The sequence below is a fragment of the Amphiura filiformis genome, chromosome 15 (assembly GCF_039555335.1).
Source record: "Amphiura filiformis chromosome 15, Afil_fr2py, whole genome shotgun sequence".
NCBI classification, from domain to species: domain Eukaryota; kingdom Metazoa; phylum Echinodermata; class Ophiuroidea; order Amphilepidida; family Amphiuridae; genus Amphiura; species Amphiura filiformis.
In genome coordinates, this window is record NC_092642.1 from 56599282 (window position 1) to 56616410 (window position 17129).

Here is a 17129-nt window from a genome sequence, read left to right on the forward strand (position 1 = left end):
TGACTTGAATGTATCTCATTATTCTCATGAAAATAAACTGCTCTTGAAATTACGACATTTTATGGCTCGTGTGACATTAAAGGGCTGGGAAGTGCGATGCATACTGAACATTGTGTCATACAACAGACCTTTTAATATCAGAATATTCTGCTCAGAATAGGTTGCAAACCTGTCGGAAAAGGTTGCTGCTATTATAAATAGGTTGTAAGCATGGTAAGCGATGATGTAAAGGTGGTTTGAAGGTTGCAAAAGGTTGTCTATCTTTAGTAATGAATACTAGTACCACTGTAAAAGGTGATTCAAATTGATACAAATAGCATCTATACTAGATGAGTAATTTTATAGTGTACATTACATTGTCAATGGACTATTCCAGTTGAAATCCACACACCCCCTACGGATGACATGAACTTCAAACCTCCACACAGGGGGTGTAGATATCAAATGGAGTCACCCATTCAGGTAACCCCATTTGAAATTCACACTCCCTGACTGTGGAACACTAATGTCATGTCTTCCATAGGGGGTGTATGGAGTTCAACTGGAACAGCCTAATTCATAATGTTAATCTGTAAGGTGAGGCTCCACATAAAGGGGGGGAAATCTGAAAAATTGCTGAAATAATATTTGCTATTTTGCATACATCCCCCCCCCCCCCCTCCTCCCTGGAGAAGTGAGTTTCTTGTTTGTTTGACCATGGTTTGACAGGGGGTGGCAACTGGGGTGAGCAAAGCCCAAGACACATGATTGTTCCCACTTTTGAAACTTTTGTGCCAATGACTTTTGATAATTTTGCCCCCCCCCCCCCAGCCCATAAAAACAAAGATAATCTCTGTGAGTTTCCATGTTGTTTGTTTGAAGGAGTAGCAACTACAGTAGAGTGCTCCCAATTTTATATATCGCAGAGACTTTTCATGTGATTTAGAAGACATTAAGCCGGTCACATGGTACTCATGTTATAATACGAATGTATTAAACACGATCACAATCGACATGAAAAAATAACTTGCAGTGCTTTCCATGTGACCCCCATCCTTAGTCTCATGCTTGATCTACATTTGGCAAATCCATTTGCAATCCAAACTCCCACTGTGGCAGATTTAGCTAAAATCTTCCACAGAGGGAGTATTAGTTTCAAATAGAATAGACAATTCTGTAGTTTCCATTTGCAATACTCACTCCAGTTGTGGAAGATATACGGGCGCATGGGTTTCAAAATAATTAACCCTAGCCAATTTTTTCCATTAGAAAAACATATCTGTGGAAGATATTTTCAAAATCTTCTACAGGGGGAGTGTAAATTTAAAATAGAATGGCACATTGGTATGCCAAACCATGTCATCACATTTCATGGAGTACTGTAAAAGTAGAAATTTTCGCGAGGTTTTTATTTTCGCGAATTTCGCGAGTGGACATAAAATCGCGAAAATAAAAACTCATGAAAATAAACTTTTGCATTAGGTTTCTATTGTATCAATATCAAAACCGCGAAATTTAATTCTCGTGCAATTGACAAAATCTTCAAAATCGCGAAAATATCTTCTCGCGAAAATATTGACTTTTACAGTACATTATAGACTAGACATCTCTGTCAACATTTTTATAATGTAGAAGAGAGGCTTACATTATACTTGAATCTAGTCTATGTCACAGACTGGGAAACTGATTACTACCTGTGAACCAGGAAGATGTGTAGGAGTATAGCATGGTAAAAATTGACTATCCTCGTTTTCAAGCTTCATCCTCTGCTCGCCCTCCCCTCTCTCCTTGAACATCTTTGTTAACTTCAACTTTCATCCAGTTCATTGCTTAATTATAGTCTAAATTTCATTGAAACAATTATGTTGGCTTGAAAATGCACTATAAGAGTGATAATGTTCCATATCCTACCAATAAATCCACCACAAACGATCAGCATATTTTCAAAATGGCGGTAAAAGTAATTTTTGTATTTAACCCATGGTTTTCAAAAATGCAATACTCCTGGGTTATAATACTAAAAATAGAGTAACATTCAGCGTGTTTTAGCAATGAGATGGACTATTCCAGTTGAAATCCACACACCCCCTACGGATGACATGAACTTCAAACCTCCACACAGGGGGTGTAGATATCAAATGGAGTCACCCATTCAGGTAACCCCATTTGAAATTCACACTCCCTGACTGTGGAACACTAATGTCATGTCTTCCATAGGGGGTGTATGGAGTTCAACTGGAACAGCCTAATTCATAATGTTAATCTGTAAGGTGAGGCTCCACATAAAAAGGGGGGGGGGAAATCTGAAAAATTGCTGAAATAATATTTGCTATTTTGCATACATCCTCCCCCCCCCCCCTCCTCCCTGGAGAAGTGAGTTTCTTGTTTGTTTGACCATGGTTTGACAGGGGGTGGCAACTGGGGTGAGCAAAGCCCAAGACACATGATTGTTCCCACTTTTGAAACTTTTGTGCCAATGACTTTTGATAATTTTCCCCCCCCCCCCCAGCCCATAAAAACAAAGATAATCTCTGTGAGTTTCCATGTTGTTTGTTTGAAGGAGTAGCAACTACAGTAGAGTGCTCCCAATTTTATATATCGCAGAGACTTTTCATGTGATTTAGAAGACATTAAGCCGGTCACATGGTACTCATGTTATAATACGAATGTATTAAACACGATCACAATCGACATGAAAAAATAACTTGCAGTGCTTTCCATGTGACCCCCATCCTTAGTCTCATGCTTGATCTACATTTGGCAAATCCATTTGCAATCCAAACTCCCACTGTGGCAGATTTAGCTAAAATCTTCCACAGAGGGAGTATTAGTTTCAAATAGAATAGACAATTCTGTAGTTTCCATTTGCAATACTCACTCCAGTTGTGGAAGATATACGGGCGCATGGGTTTCAAAATAATTAACCCTAGCCAATTTTTTCCATTAGAAAAACATATCTGTGGAAGATATTTTCAAAATCTTCTACAGGGGGAGTGTAAATTTAAAATAGAATGGCACATTGGTATGCCAAACCATGTCATCACATTTCATGGAGTACTGTAAAAGTAGAAATTTTCGCGAGGTTTTTATTTTCGCGAATTTCGCGAGTGGACATAAAATCGCGAAAATAAAAACTCGCATGAAAATAAACTTTTGCATTAGGTTTCTATTGTATCAATATCAAAACCATGAAATTTAATTCTCGTGCAATTGACAAAATCTTCAAAATCGCGAAAATATCTTCTCATGAAAATATTGACTTTACAGTACATTATAGACTAGACATCTCTGTCAACATTTTTATAATGTAGAAGAGAGGCTTACATTATACTTGAATCTAGTCTATGTCACAGACTGGGAAACTGATTACTACCTGTGAACCAGGAAGATGTGTAGGAGTATAGCATGGTAAAAATTGACTATCCTCGTTTTCAAGCTTCATCCTCTGCTCGCCTCCCTCTCTCCTTGAACATCTTTGTTAACTTCAACTTTCATCCAGTTCATTGCTTAATTATAGTCTAAATTTCATTGAAACAATTATGTTGGCTTGAAAATGCACTATAAGAGTGATAATGTTCCATATCCTACCAATAAATCCACCACAAACGATCAGCATATTTTCAAAATGGCGGTAAAAGTAATTTTTGTATTTAACCCATGGTTTTCAAAAATGCAATACTCCTGGGTTATAATACTAAAAATAGAGTAACATTCAGCGTGTTTATACTGAGCGTACGGCTTTTTGACCCGCTATTTTCCGGGCACAAAATACCGATCATAATCCGGCCACCGTTACCCAGCTTGTTTCTACTGAGACCAGAAAGCCGTGTCTCGCATTTACGATGCACGGCATTTTTTCCTGTAAACCGAAGTACGGAAAACAGATTTGACGGTTGTATCCTAAATTTAAATGCCACGCATGGCAGCTCATGGCATATAACCTATCACAATAGTGTTTTCGTAAAATCCAAATTGCATTAATTTACCAGTGGATCTAGTAATTGGCTATTATGATAATTAATTTACAGCCAGAATATAACCAACTCATTAACTATAAAGAAGTAGGCCTAGACTATATCCATTTTACTTCATCAAGTTCATGCGAGTCACACATGTGGCTAGTGTATATAATATCAGAAAGAAGGAACCTACTACATTATAGGCCTAGGCCTCTACTGTACAAGTAGAATATAAATCGCGTTATTTTTGTAACACGCATGACCTCGACCCGCAACCGATGACACGGCTCGTTTCTACTGCGCGGATTACACGCTTTGATTCGGCATGATCCACCTCAAGAGGTGGATCACGAAAAAGCGAGCACATGACCCGGCATGACACGGCAACTGATTACCCAGATCGTTTCTACTGGGCTTGTTACCCGGTATGACCCGGCACGGCACGGCATGGCACGGAATTTGGCCCTCAGTAGAAACACGCAGATACATAAAGAAATTGCTCATAAATAGTGGCCCACAGTCAAATTGAACATGGTCAAAAATGGTTCTGCATTCTTAAGAACCTTTCTTTCTGAATGTGATGTGCTACAATTTTTAACCAAAAGAACAACCATAAAAATATGAATGAAGGCATCAGTCGTTGAACCATATTAAATGTGACCTATATCTACAGTAATGTATGCAAGTTACTACATGAAGCTATTCTGGTTAAAATTCATATACAGGGGCGGATTTGGGTGCGCCCCCTTTAATTTTTGCAGAGCGGCGCCCCCGTATTGAAAATTCCTGGAATATTTTCATTTTTAGATAAGTAAGGCTGAATACTTGTAATTATCAATACAAGTGATTGGTGCTAAAACGCCCTACCTGCAATACCTGCCCTATAGACATATGACAATTTCTTTATTGTATTGTGCACAATATCAACATCTCAACATCTGGCAGCTTTTGCAGGTAGGACCTACTGGCCCTAAACCCCTGAAGAGTCCCTGATTGCCTGCACACATATTCTACAAAGCCTCTCTTCACAATTTCTTCACAAGTGACTGCTGATGTAGTGGCGAGAAAGTGTTAAATACGAGAAACTATAAATTAGCAAGAGGAAATCAATACCCTCTGGTATTAGATGCTACAAATCGCTCAAATCGGACAAATTAAATTGGCTCCATTTGCTGGTGCTGACCATGAGGCCGAAAACACCAGCATGCAACAAACTATGTTTACCTTAGATCACAGAGAAAACACACATTTGACCACAATTACTCGATTACTCGCAGTTAGCCAGGATATGGCTTCCGAACCCGGTGGCAATTTCACACATGCATTACGTGTATGTGTAATTTTATATCACTATCCCCTGCCTACACCAGAGAACAGGTTTTTTTCAACAATTGTTGCTGTTTAATATTTGATCTCAATTTCTCTCATATGGTATGCTCCCCAGGAAAAAGCCATTTTTGGACTACACAGCTCTGGAAGACTCTCAAATTTGATCAAAATAGAGTGTTGTAAGACCCCTGATTTTGACAATTTCAGCTCTAAAAAACCCCTAAATTAGGCCTTAAAAATTGTTTGCTTGACGTAACATAAAAAAAAAAAAAATTAGGGTAGGTTGGTTTTTACAGGTAGGGTTTTACACATGCTTTTTGAGCTGTAAATTGCATATGATAAAGGCCTTGGAACTCTTTTTTTTTTTTTTTTTTTTTTGCATTTAAAAATTATTTTTAATTAGGGTCAGGCCTATTTTTAGGGTTGGTCGGGTTACGCCAATCAAACAATTTTTTTAAGGCCTTATGAGCTTTAACTCACCAGACAATTTAAGTATGTGTTCCCTTCAACATATCCATCTAAGAGCTCTGCTCTTCATAAGAAAGATCAGAGAACACTGACTTATCCTATAAAAATGCTGTTCCTCCCCCAGTAAAACGTATCGATCCTTAGCACACGTCTAAGTCACAGCACTTCAAAATAAGTTTTTAAGATTACGTACTATCCTTAACAGAAGCCTGCCAAATTTTGACCCATACAGGTTTCAATATTAATAAATAGACCATGAGTTGCCCAACAAAAATGGCTTAAAAGTTAAAGTAAAGTTCAGCAATGCAGTGTGTGTATGCCTGATTCAATGTAACCTTTATTATGTGCGTTTGTTTGAATATTTGTACAAGGAAAGAAAAGCAGCTGGCTACCTTTGTGGCTAATGCAGTATAAAAATAATGCGCAGACAAAACATATTATTGCATTTAATATAATTATGGGCATAATTGTGTGTAAGAATTTGCTTCTCTGAAGGCGACTGTTTCTTGGTTCTTTCACAAACACTATGGACTACAACTGTCTCATCCCAATGGCATAGTTCAATAACCTCAATTAAACAATCATAGTGCAAAATTTGACCTCAAGTTGCAGAATATGAGTTTTAGTACTCAAATTTTCAAAGGTCATTCAATGAATGCACAAATGTATTGGGGTTAAAGAACTGTGCCTCTGATAGATGAGCATGTTCTGGATCCTAGTGAAAACATGGCATTTTGAAGTGCTTTTGTGGAAACAAATTTGTTATATTTTGAACCACTATTGCAAGACCTTTTTGTTGTGTGAGGATCTCCGATGAGGCTACATGGGGTGCTGGAAGTTCAAAATAAAGTACATTACTTTTTGCAGTTTTAACAGTGGTACCTTTGTACATTAGCTTACATTTGTACATTGGATACCTTTCTCTGTGGTCAAAGAATTGTATGTTGCCACTATTGTCAAAACTTGGAACTTTTATTTGGAAATTAATGTGGGAAAATACAGTTGAAATTCTGAAATAATCATGGGTACATGGCGCAAAAAGAAACATATTACTTGTGTTAACGAAAAAACATTCATTTTATGCTATACATTGAAAATCATAATTCCTTCTTCCACTGTTTTAATAAATTTAAGATAACAAGTTGTAACTTCAAACTAATTTTGTTTACACCTACGGCTTAAAACAATTTATTTGTGTTAAGCTACAACAAAAACAGCAATCCCAAACTAGAACAAAATTATGAGAACATTTCGTAGTTCAATACTGTCAACGTTCATTCCATGTCAAAATTCATTTTTCTATTAACTTTTCACTATACAACAAACTGCTAATACCATCGTAATTTGATAATTTGTGAAAACTTACTGCCCTTATATATCAGTATATACTGTAAAAGGCAAATGTTTGTTTTGCCAATTTGATAAAATCAGCATATAAATAGGCCGCTGGCACCTTCAGTTGCTACATTTGGTTCAGTTTGAACTCCTTTATGAGCTTGGTAGATGCTATCAGTTGATCTGTGATGCAAGCTGATAGGAAAATGCGCACACAGGTTGCATAATTTGGCACAACCAAAGTTCATATTCCTATTTTCTAGTCCAATTTATACGGATCCAAATTAATTTGAATTTGAATTTAACTGAAGTTGAACTTTTGCAAATGATAATACCAATTACCATGCCGAAATAATTTGGTTGGATAATTGATAGTTTTGATGTTTGGAGAATTGAATTTAAATCATAATTATGCTTGTTTTGATCATTTTAGGCCTATTAGAATTGTTAAGAAAAATTTGAATAAATAAACTTATGTTAAGCGCTTAGAGAATTTAATTTGAATTAAGGAAGGCTGTAGTAGTAACTGCTGAGAATGCAAGTAAATATTTTTGTATTGAGATCAAGAGAGACCATAATACTAGATAAGAACATAAAATGACTTAGTCTCACCTTCACGTAAAGTCCCACCCCAAATTTTCAAAAAATTTTAGAAATTGAAAAAAACAAACATTTTGGCTGACTTGTAGGCCTACATGTATGTGTTTTGAATAATTTGTACTCATGTCATACATACATACATACTACATACATACTACAACATTAATAAAGCGCCTTTTCAAGAAAGTTTCAAAGTGCTGATTATACACTGTTAATGATTTCAAAATGCATTGAATTTGTATCCATTTTGAAATCATTAATAGAGTATGACATGAGTACAAATGTATTCAAAACGCATAGGCCTACATTTTTTTTAAAGTCAACTATGAATTTATCCTAGCATTTAGCTCTAGGTCCAGGGACACTCCAAAACCAAAAAAATAAATAACTTTTTAATTCGAGTATAGTCGACCCCCCCCCCCCCCCCAAATACTATACTCAAGTCAGTATGGTAATTGTCAATATTGAAAATAATAATTAATATTAATAATAACAAAGTGAAAATTCATTGAAAACGAAGCTAATATTCAAATTTCCGTTTACTGCAATGCATCATTGGAACGCAATTAATCCTTCCTCTGATTGGTGATAGTGCCGCAAAAACTAGGTCATACACTAATTCATATCACTGCCATGTTTACCCTGTCATATTGATATTCTTCTTCTTTAATTAAACTATCAGTTACTCAATGGTCAATTAGGAAATATGTGGAATTTAATTAAAGATACTCCTGACAGGCACGGACTCCAAGCTTGTTGGTCAAAGATCAAATAATATAGGATTTAAAGATAATTTATATTCACAGATTTTGTAGAGGTGGTTGACTCAATTCAAAATGCAATTATTTTAGCTTGATGTGATCATGAAGGTAGTAGAACTACCTTCATCATCAGATGTGATACACCTCTTCGTGCAATACATGTACTGTACAAGAAGTAATTTTTGTGACTGAAATTGTTTGTGCTTTGCCAATTTTGGACTACATGTATTTTGCTTGTTTTTAAATTCACTATTTCTTTCATTGACCTATATGTCAAAGAACATATTTGTGTGGGTTTCGAAGTTTTCATGGTAGCTCTGTAGAGCATGCAAATTAAAGCACAGAAATTCATAATTTACCATACAAAAATGTCTACTTTTGTACTTGTAGTACCAGAGGAAAGTTGCCAATATGTACACCTATCTACCATTTGAGAAAAAGCATTTTCTGTGATAAGGGAGCAATATTTCCTGCCTGCCAAATTGGGGTCACTGCTCTTTTGTGTGGTAAAATACTTGCACCAACCCTCCAAATAATTGACAGTCATGGGATGACAAGAAGGGCACCATATTTGAACTTGGAGGAGGAGGAAAACTGATTTATGATGTCTGTGTAACAAAAGTGCACCAGATAAGTTATTTTTTATGCTCCCTAGCTTACCAGGTCTTTGAACTTCAACAAATTGTTGATGCATGCTGAACTTATCTGTCTGTGAAAAAGCAGGGATAACCCAAATATTATAAACATTGTATAAATATTATGTAAACGTGCCAACTTTTTGAATTTTTTTCTTTTCTTGGTAATAAAGGCCTAACCATTATACATATTACCCTGGCATATTACATAGAATTATACCAGTAGGACTGTAACTTTTGATATTTTGAAGCATTTCAAGCTTATTTTGACTGAGATTGAGACTGGCACATGGGTGGGGTTGGAAGAGGAGGAAAAATATATTCTGTGTTGGATTTTAAAATCTTCAAGCTTGAAGTTCAAGGTGGCCAAAGTTCATGGAAAAAACATGAAAATTTGACAATTTTTCACTCACCCAAGGAGCATCCAACATACACTCCGGAACCAGATGTCCAAGCAACTTCTTCCCAACATTTTCAATTAAAAGTATAGTATTATCCAATTATTTAATTTCCAAGAATATTGGAGAAGCTTCTATACAGGATGTAAGCTTCCGACACAAAGACACCAAAGGTCTATGCTTCAAGCTTACTTTCCTGCTAGATACTTGCTATATAGATGTTGTTGTTGTTGGTTTTCTGGTAGACCCCGGCACAAAGGTAAAATATTATCCAAATAATATCTGCAAATCCTTCAGACAAAAAGCGCTTGGAGGTGTAAGCTTATGACACACAGATCATAGATTTATCCTTCAAGCTCACATTCCTAGTTGCTTTTTGCTTTAATATTGTTATTCTTCTTCTGGTCTTCCAAGTATTATCCAAATAATAGTGGCATCAATATTGAGGAAACACCTTGACAACAAGCACTTGGGTTTAAGTTTATGACACATGGACATACGTCTATGTGCTTCAAACTCATGTTCCATCTATATGGTTTCCAAGTTGTGACTAGCTTTCTGAATCCTCACCTCAGCAGGTTAATTATCATCCAAATAACAATTAACATCACCACCAATTACACAAATTTCACCGAAAATCTTTGAAATGAAAAATTCCTTTTCGAAACATAGACCACAGGTCTGCCTCAAAATGATATTCCTGGTGTGATTTCTACATTATTACTGATCACTATTTAAGCTGAAACATATTTTAAGAGAAATCCGCTGGTACACCATGTACAAGTACCTAAGGCTATATCATACATAAATGATGCACTTCCCCTTGTCTATTTTAGACGGCATACTAACAGTAACATGATCCCATAATCGCTAGTAATGATCTTGATAATATGAAAAAGGTGTGTCTACTTTTAGTGCTTTAATACTGTACAAAAGAATACTGACCCACATTTCAGATTTTCCGGACAAATTCAGATTTTCCGGAATTGTTCATATTTTAAATATAATATGCCAAAATGCAAGCTGAAATTTATGCTTTTTTAAACTACCGTACTGACGCGAGTATAGTCCCACCCCGTTTTTGGGTGAACATTTTTCAAAATTGGGGGGTGGGACTATACTCGAATTTAATTTTTTTTTTTTTTTAGGTCAACCATGAATGATCCTAGCATTTTGGGGGGTGGGACTTTACTCGAAGGTGGGACTATACTCGCGTCAGTACGGTACTCTGAACATTAAACCTACTCAGAACATGCTGAACAGTATATTTTACTTCTTATAAAAGTGTTTACAATAATAATCCACAAACATGAAAAAAATACCAAGGTAGTGATGACCATAAAAATTTTGGAGCAGAAAGGGCAGTAGAACTTTTTAGGCATGAATATACATTGGTAGAACTTCTTTATCATTTGTAAGATACCTGAGGCATTTTGAAATATTGTGGAATCATAAAGATCAAAGTCTCATTTTGATTAAGACCGTTCACTATATTAGTTAGATGAAGATTAGTCCATCTTAGTTCATTAAGCATGCGTTCCCATTATGCTTTTAATACAAAGATCAAATTAAGATACTCTGCCTTCGCCGCCCAGCATATATAAATCTGTGTTGAATATATTATTTAAAACAAAAGCTGTGAACAAGAGTTTTGAACATCAACTGTACCACTCAGTAGTTGAAGCACCTGTGCTAGTGAAATCTCCCAGTTGAGATTCACAGAGCGGATATAGGCTTTGTAATACATGTCATAGTACTAGGTGTGTCTTAAAGATTTCTAGATGAAAACGCGCACCTGCTAATGCTATGCATGCTAGCCATGGCTTCAACATAAAAAATCCCAAGATATTTTCACAAAATATCAAGATCTATCTTAAGAACCACTGAACCAATACTGGGCTTGTTTGTACTCATTTTGATGCATTTTTCATGCTGATTCCAAATATGGTTTGATATAATTCTGAACATTTTTGAATTTTTAGAAATTTCTTGAAATTTGTTGTCTGCAGTAGACACCCGCATGGAGAGAGTTATTGAAGGTGCATACATGTGTTGCTGAAACATTAGCTTGAATGACAGGCAAAACAGTGTATATCCGATACCTGTTCACTTTATGTTACATATTGAGGATTTGGTGCAAGATAATTGCAATAGCTGCCCTGTAGATAATTTGACCATTTCTGTTTTCTATTGTACACACTACACATACGACACCTGGCAGCTATTGCAGATAGGCCTTTCTTGCACTGCACCTGATTTCTTTGCCAGAATTTGCTTTTAAATAAAAATTATAGATTTGCACATTTAGGCCTAAAGCATTTGCTGTCTTGTACAATAACATGCTGCATATTTTAGTAGTACTAGTTCACCCGTTGCTGTGAAAGTAACTGATGGCAATGCTATTTGACCCCTGATGACTTTTTGACACATTCTCCTCATCTCGGGGATTCTTTCTACCACTTTTAAGCCCAGTTGGGCATACTGACCCCATATGACCTTTGCCCTCGAGTAACCTCGGTTTGATTTTGTTCATGCTCCCGTGATATGGAGAATTACTTTCACCAAGTTTTACCCGAAATCAGGCGAAGTTTAAAATGCAGTCCCTGGATGACATTTGACCTCGGATGACCTCGATTATATTTTTACGTGTTCCCTCATATCAAGGATTCCACCCACCAAGTTTGAGCCTGATCGGACAAAGTTTGAAATTTGACCCCTCCGTAATGACCTTTGACCTCGGTTGACCTCGCATTTTATTTCGCGCATATATTCCCCTGGTATCAAGGATTCCACCTACCAAGTTTGAGCCCGACCGGACAAAGTTTGAAATTTGAACCCTCCGTGATGACCTTTGACCTCGGTTGACCTCTGATTTTATTTCGCGCATATACTCCCCTGGTATCAAGGATTCCACCCACCAAGTTTGAGCCCGATTGGACAAAGTTTGAAATTTGAACCCTCCGTAATGACATTTGACCTCGGTTGATCTCGCATTTTATTTCGCGCATATATTCCCCTGGTATCAAGGATTCCACCCACCAAGTTTGAGCCCGACCGGACCAAGTTTGAAATTTGAACCCTCCGTGATGACCTTTGACCTCGGTTGACCTCTGATTTTATTTCGCATATACTCCCCTGGTATCAAGGATTCCACCCACCAAGTTTGAGCCCGATCGGACAAAGTTTGAAATTTGAACCCTCCGTAATGACCTTTGACCTCGGTTGATCTCGCATTTTATTTCGCGCATACATTCCCCTGGTATCAAGAGTTCCACCCACCAAGTTTGAGCCCGATCGGACAAAGTTTGAAATTTGAACCCTCCGTAATGACCTTTGACCTCGGTTGACCTCGGATTTTATTTCGCGCATACATTCCCCTCGTATCAAGGATTCCACCCACCAAGTTTGGGCCCGATCGGACAAAGTTTGAAATTTTGACCTTTGACCTTGACCTCCGGTGACCTTCAAAACCACCCGGTCAACATGCTTTTCCCGATACATATCCATATCCGAAATATCGGATCGATGCGTCGAAGCGCGGCGAAACGCATAGCCGGACAACCAGACAGACAGACAGACTTCGCTGGTTATTTTAGTATAGTAGATTAATTTTCAAGCAGCCACACATTACAGCCTATGGGTGAAAGATATTTTTAATTTGTGGTTATGAAATTGTGGTATAGGTTACGACGGGAGTTCATAATAATTAGGAAGTTCTTAGTGGGTTCGCTGTCCAACAAGTTTAGAACTGTCAAGCTTTCGTCAGGAGTAGCTCTGACTTCTTCAGAACAAAGTACCTAAGAATGAGACATGTAGGCCGCCCCTTGCCTACTGATGGCTCTGAAAAGAGCCATTCACTGAAGACTGTCCCTTGTCACCAGAGAACAAGCAGACCTCGCCTATCTGCGAAAGTAAAAGGTTTGGTGGCTCTGAAAAGAGCCATTCACTGAAGACTACCCCTTATCAACAGAGAAAAAGTAGACATCACTGACATGTTCCAATATCTGTGGTGAAATCAATCATGTTATTACAATTTAGTAAATCAACCAAATGCTTGCCAAAACATACCAAAATCATATCTGCCATGGTGAGTCTGTCATAAAGAATTTACTTATGCACAATTATTTTAACACCAAACTGTTTGAATGAAATTATTGCCAGCTACAATGGACAAGACCCACTTTTTTTTGCAAGAAGAAATCCTGGAGAATTTTTGACACTTCTTTATGTGAAATACAATGTACATATAAGTGTGAACTTGGGTTCCTGTGCCATATATATCAATGTAAGGTTAACGGGTCTTGTTTGTGCAATGAAGCATGAATTTATGAAAATAACAATTGAATTACAGGTACAGGTAGACAGATTTATCAAGCAGAATCATTATATTGTCATAATAATGAAGATAATAGTAGTAAAAATAATCATTAGTATTATTAATTTTATTGTAATGTTTACATTGTGTGTGAGTGCATGCTTGATTTGTTGGTGTGAGTGTGGGGGGTGCTCGCATGTGTGGGTGAATCCCGTCTACTTTGTATATGAGAAATTTAGCCATTTTTAAGCATCGTACAACCAATGTTAGAAATAAAAAGTGAGAATTTAAAGTTAAAATTGCAAGACAATTCAAGCTAAATACTTTTTCATCTCCGATCTTACCCCCACTAACAAAATCAGTGATAGATGACTCGTTGCTGTTCAGATGGAAATATAAGGGTCTAGGCCTGTGGGTGACAGTTCTAAAGGAAAAATATGGGGTCTTTGGGTGACAGCGCATGTGCTGGTAATGGGATCTTTGGGTGACAGCGATGGTGAAAAAGGGGGTCTTAACAGCCCTACATGTATATGCGTCACCTCCAAAGTGGGAGTGCCCCCCCCCCCGCATTTCAGCACATCAAAGCTCCCATTGGGCGCCCCATTCCTTTTTAAAGAAATTTCTATCTTATTCTTAACTTGCAATCACTTTGCAAAACCTGAAAATAGAAGAATAACCAATAATTACAAAAGTACATGTAGTGTCTCACCAGGGTCTGTGGTCTCACTGTTTTTAGTAAACTTATGCTTTGTATCTTTACTGCATCTCCTTGATGGAATGGATATTTTAATGGGACCACAATAGATCCTACAATAAACTACGATATAGCCTACAGTATGCTGTTAACACACAGGTGTGTATTCCTAATGGCAATTCAACTCTTCATTATCCTCCCACATGTGAATAATACATACAAACTAATACAATATTGTGTCTGTGATATGTGCCGTTCGAAGAAGCCACTTTTACGTTCTACTTTCATCCATTTTTATTTCCACACTTCATGCTCAATGGCTTGAAATCTGCCTTTCCACTGTGCAAGATTTTAAAGAAAAATTCCATGTGAAGCATAAACTTAGGCCTACATGTAGACCCAAAAACTACACAAATAAGAGAGGGTTTTTTTATCAATGGCCCAGGCCTTGAAATAAGCAGGCGCAGGGAGCAAATTTGCTCTCATAAAGCCACCAATTGCTCCTGGTCCTTATAAAATTCACATAAACCAGTGAATCACTTGATGCAGTAGTGCTGCTATTGTATGTATGCAGAAAAGGATTACTTTTTAAAAATTGCTCCTGTTTCTCCAGAAATTGCTTCTGGTTCTGGTAAACTCCCAGTGAACCAGGAGCAATGTTCATAAACAAATTGCTCCTGGTTCCAGTCTGCTTATTTCAAGGCTTGCAATGGCCCATGTTTGGACAAAAATGCCCTAAATATCACATTTTTGCTGTTTTTTTAAATATCAGAGCAAAAATCACACCTAGAAATTGGGTAGGTGTTTTTTAAAGTTTAGAGGGAACCCACTGGCAAAAAAGACCCTCCCCCCCCCCCCTGTTGTGAGTTTGGTCCAGTTAACTGTCCATATGAAAAAATTTGCACAAATTGGGCCATTTGGGTTTTTTTCTAGGGACAGAGGAATATTTCATTGGATGAACCAAAAGTTTGGCACAGGGAAATGCACATATTGAGCCACTTCTTGTGGGATATGGATGAACCAAATTTCAACAATTTTTAATTTCAGGCACTCAGTAATTATATTTTTGGGTTAAAAAAAAATATTTTGTCAAAGTCGATTTATTTTGTGCCATGCTGTGAAAAGAACCTCTTTCAGCCATTTTAAATGTCACACTTTATTTCTATTTCTGTCCAATTCTCTTCACAATATTGGTGTAGTTTTTATAGTATTTTTGCCCATTATTCTTATTTTCTCACCTCCTCCAGACTACTGGGTGGGAACTAAATCGAGTCGCTAGTCATAAATTTTAACATATTCATGAGAAAATAGCATCCTCTTGTATATTATTTGTCTTCTATTGAAAAGACAGAATGTTCCCACGAATGTCACAGTTCCGTCTAATTATTATGATGCCTAGAGACGACCTTAAAAAGTCAACTTTATTTTAAATTCTATGCATACTGCTGTGTATTTATGATCATTATTACATTTTGCATTAGGAAGATATAAAGTTCTTTGACATTGCTATCACATTATAAATCCCTTTATCAGTGATGTATTTAGAGGGTAAAGTTCATCCCAAAATAAGTTCAGTTGATTCTGATGGATATTTTTTATTTGCTCTACTAAAGTTCCCATGGGTAGGTATTTGATTTTGGACCACTGCACCACTTCTTTACAGGACCAGCAGAGAACATTTTGAGAGCATACACCGCCTAAACATAGAGGTAGAGGTAGGGTTCTGATTGGCTAATTCAATTGTCTGGCAAACATGACAACAGATCGGTAATCTGATTGGCCAATTACGCGTCAAAGAAGCGATCGGCGAATTGCAGTGCTCATCCAATCCGCTGGCATATTAAGGGTGTGCACATCAATCAGAGCAAAGGAGTGCCATACTTCTCTGGAAGATAGTGTAATATAACATAGGCCTACCTCTTCAATCCCCACCCCCCCCCCCCCCCCCAAAAAAAAAGACGTCTGGATTTGGTACATGGTTGTATGTTGCTGTAAACAATGGGTATTCCAGTTGAAATTGAAACACCCATTATGGAAGACTTGAGTTTTAATCTTTTAGCTTCTTTTAAAGGGAGTATGTATTTCAAATTGAGTTACCTGAATGGATGACTCCATTTGAAGTATACACCCCCTGTGTGAGAGGTTAAGGCTATGTCTATGGATTGCAATTGGAATAGTTATAATCCTTGAAAAAATAGTTGGCACAGTGCACAGTACTCAAACAATTGAAATGATCATTGTCCTACCAATATTGGAGAGCTAGCAAAAGGTGGGTGCAACTGCATGCAATGTATGTGAAGCACAGACCCCCTCCATACCCTTGCCCTCCCCCATCCCATCTCTCGATGTTGGAGGGTCTCACAGACCTGTGGACAACATAGCTTTGTCCAACATTGGAAGGGGAACAGGGCAGAGAATTCCCCAATTAAAATCAAACTGTGCCAACATGTTTTCCAGGATTGTAGATCCTCACAATTTTATCATGTAATAGAAAGCTCACAAACCCTATCACAACAAAATAGTTATCATGATATCGGGGCTTTGGTACAAGAAAGACTATTTTGCAATAGCTGCCATATAGACAATTTTACAATTTCTGTATTCTATATTGTACACATATGACACCTGGCAGCTATTGCAGATAGGACTTTCTTGC

At 37.3% G+C, this 17129-nt stretch overlaps 1 protein-coding gene across 3 annotated transcripts in view; it reads right to left on the reverse strand.

Moving 5' to 3' along the window:
* Positions 1-17129, reverse strand: part of LOC140171865 (uncharacterized) — a 312836-nt gene that overhangs the window by 244657 nt on the left and 51050 nt on the right. The window lies entirely within an intron of this gene.